Below are 4,026 nucleotides of genomic sequence, written 5' to 3'. Positions count from 1 at the left end.
ACATACCGCAAAAAAAAAAAAAAAAAAAAAAAAAAATTAAAGGCAACACTTGAAAATCACATATTTCCCATAAAAATGTAGACTTCTGGTTTCTCATATAACACTGGAAGCTAAGTCATCCTGGCCTGCACTTCTGTAAAGGCAGCACTTGAAAATCACATATTTCCCATAAAAATGTAGACTTCTGGTTTCTCATATAACACTGGAAGCTAAGTCATCCTGGCCTGCACTTCTGCTTGGTAATGATTGGCTGGAGCTAGGCATCCCCTGACCCTGTGATGAGCTTATGTAATGACATTGTAATGAGCTGACCATAGGTCCTGCTCCTCTTGCAATGACTGTATTTATACCGACAAAAGGCTTGTATTGCTAGTTCTTACATTACCATAGGAGTTTGCACTTGCTATCTCTGTTTCAGAACTTGTGTTTGATTTCCAGAAGTATTGGCCACAACAAAGATTGGATGTGACACCAGAAAAGGAGCTATTGGCAGAATCCTTAAGGATCCTGCTACATCACTGCAGAAATGTTCTCTCTCTCCCAGCACAAAACTCTGCTTTAGCACACACTGTTCCGAGTAGTTACAGTAAGAAAAAAAAAATTCCCCTCTCTCATCTCAGGAAACAGCTAGCTCATTCCTCCTCTTGAGAAATCCCTAATCAGGACATGACCCAGAGTTAAGCTCCCAGCCCATTCTTGTGGAAGCCCTACAGAGTGAGCCAGTTGGCCCATAGAAACATGTAGGTCAGCAAAAGCCTTAGATTCTCAGTGGCTGCAAAGTAAAGCCCCGAGGGGAAGCAGCTTTGTGTTCTAAAACAGCAAAGAATGCTGTGTTTGTGGCTCCAGCCAGACTGGTGATCCTGGTAATGTGAAAGTTTCAATAGCTCCAAGGAGAGGCATAAAAGTGCTCTACTTCTCTTCATGGATTCAGACAAGTAGTTCTGGATTCAAACAAGAGCCTGGTCAGCTCTGCCATTTCAGTGCCCAAACCTGCAGGCACCAGTGGGGCAGCAGAATCACTCTCAAGGCAGATGTGTTTCCCTCATGAAACTGAAAAGTACTTTCTACCATGAACTGTTTACTTTTGCCCATGTTTCCTCTCTCACTGTACTGTGAGCTCCATGAGGGCAGGGCCGTGCTCTATCATCTTTAACTCTTCCACAAAGCCCAATGGTTTCATGCTTAATCCCATGTCTTGAATAAAAATATTAGCTAAATGAAAGTAGGTTGGCCAATCTCTTCTTCATCCTTGTGGATAAGAAATTTCTATCTCTTTATTTTCCAAACTGTGTATAATAGAACACTGGACCCAGGAGATGCTTCATCAAAAATGGGTTCTATCTCCAAATACAATAGGGCAACGCTATATTCTATCCTTTTCTTGGAGATTCACAAAACATATTAGCATAGTTAAGGTTCTAAGATGTTCTACAGTTAAAAAATAATAACTCAGCTTACTCAGCATTAATGTATTTGACCTCTTACAACTCCCCCAAAGAATACCTATTGACATCCCACAGAAGTAGTTCTTTACAGCACACTTAGGATATGATGTTCTAAATTCCTTTTGAAAGCCTGATACTCATGCGACTGTCTTTCATATGACCAAGGATAACATTTAGAAACCTGCTTTAGGTCAAATACAGCACTGATGTTGAGTAAGACTGCAGCATCTTTCAGATCTGCAAACTTTCTCCCATAGGTAAGCACTAATAAGAGGGACATGTACATAGGGAAGGACTAAATTTATTACCTGTTTGCCTTCCTTCTGCTGCCCCCTCTTTCCCAGATATTTCTGGAACCCTGTACTCTTGGGTAAGAGTCTTCAGCCTGGCAGTCATGGCCCCAGTTGGGCCCCATCCACCTTTTTAGTTTTCTCCCCACTGCTCCCCAACACACATCTAACCTTCACTCTAAAGACGGAGTTCTTGCTCTTCTCTGAGCAGAGCTTGTGCTGCCAGTGACCACACATTTGCCCATGCGATGCTCTGCCAGAATAGCCAGTCTCACAAGTCTACCAGTGGAAATCCTGCCCCATCTTTCAAGGTCTCAATGCAACTACATTGGATGAGCTGGAAGTTCATAGATCAATGAACTTTAGTGTTGGAAGAAAACTTAGACATGATCCACTCCAAAACCCCCTTCATGTTAGGACATCAGTCAGATAGGCTTAAGTGACTTAACTATAAAGCTCGGTAGAGGGTATTTCAGGAAAGAGCTTCTCTTCAGAGCCTTTTAAAGTGCCTCTCCAAGGGGGTACTTCCCTGGTGGTGCAGGGGTTAAGACTCCACGCTTCCACTACAAGGGACACGAGTTCAATCCCTGGTTGGGGAACTAAGATCCCACAAGCTATGCTGCCAAAAAAATGAAAATAAATAAATAAATAAATAAAGTGGCTCTCCAGTTGTATTTATCCTATTTTGTTTTGAATTATGGTTAAATTGGAAGTCCCTCAAAGGACAGAATTTATTTTTTATTTCCATTGATAAATCATCAAAAGACACTATTTAAAACGTAAATAGGCAAGCCAAGATTGGGAGAAATCTGCAAAATACAATGCTCTAACCAAAGAATACAGATAGATAGATGTGGATTCAATACCTTTCAAAAATGTAAGCTTTGGAGTCCCATAAACCAAGATATTTTAAAATTGAGGTAAAATTACAAATAAAAAGCACACATTTTAAAGTATATAGATCTGGGACTTCCCTGGTGGTGCAGTGGTTAAGAATCTGTCTGCCAATGCAGGGGACACGGGATCGAGCCCTGGTCCAGGAAGATCCCACATGCCGTGGAGCAGCTAAGCCCGTGCGCCACAACTACTGAGCCTGTGCTCTAGAGCCCACGAGCCACAACGACTGAGCTCACGTGCCACAACTACTGAAGCCCACGCGCCTAGAGCCCATGCTCCGCAACAAGAGAAGCCACCGCAATGAGAAGCCTGTGCACTGCAACGAAGAGTAGCGCCCGCTCACTGCAACTAGAGAAAGCCCGCGCAGCAACGAGACTCAACACAGCCAAAATTAATAAACAAATAAAAATAAATAAATAAAAAATATAGTTCTGTGAGTTTTCACAAATGTAAACATTCATGCAACCATCACCACAATCAAAATATAGAACATTTCCATTAATGCCAAACGTTCCCTTGTGTTGGTTCCCAGTCAGTCCCCTTCCCTCCTCCCTCCCACGACCACTGATCTACCTTCTATCACTCTAGGTTCCATTTGTCTTTATTACAGTTTTGTATAAATGGAATCATACAACATGCACTGTGTGTCTGGCTTCTTTCACTCAGCATAAAGATTTTAAGATTTATCTATGTTTTTGTGTTTTTATAGTTTATTCATTCTTATTGCTAGATAGTATTTCATTATATGGATATACCACAGTTTATCATACTGATGATCATTTGGATTTTTCACTATTATGTATAAAGCTGCTATGAACATTCATGTTCATTGCATGAATGCTATGAACTTTGTTTAAACATATTTTCATTTATCTTGAGAAAATGTCTAGGAGTGAAATTTCTTGATCATGTAGTAAATGTATGCTTAACTTTATAAGAAACTGGAAAATAGTTTTCCAAAGTGGCAACACCATTTTATACTTCTACCAGCAGTGCAAGAGAGTTCCAGATGCTCCACATCCTCACCAACATTTGGTGTTGTCAGTTGTTTGTTTAATTTTGGCCATTCCAATGGGTGTGAAGTGGCATCTCACTATGTTGAGAAACACTATGTTGTTTTGTTTTGTTTTCTTCTTTTTGGCTGTGCCACATAGCTTAAGGGATCTCAGTTCCCCGACCAGGGACTGAACCCAGGCCACAGCAGTGAAAGTGCTGAATGCTAACCACTAGACCACCAGGGAACTCCCTCTCACTATAGTTTTAATTTGCATTTTCCTGATTACTAATGATATTGAGCACTTTTTTTTTTTTTTTTTTTTTTGCAGTACGCGGGCCTCTCACTGTTGTGGCCTCTCCTGTTGCAGGGCACAGGCTCCGGGCGCCCAAGCTCAGCG

The sequence above is a fragment of the Physeter macrocephalus genome, chromosome 3 (assembly GCF_002837175.3).
Source record: "Physeter macrocephalus isolate SW-GA chromosome 3, ASM283717v5, whole genome shotgun sequence".
NCBI classification, from domain to species: Eukaryota; Metazoa; Chordata; class Mammalia; order Artiodactyla; family Physeteridae; genus Physeter; species Physeter macrocephalus.
The sequence above is the reverse complement of the archived record's forward strand: the minus strand, read 5'-3'. Positions refer to the sequence as shown.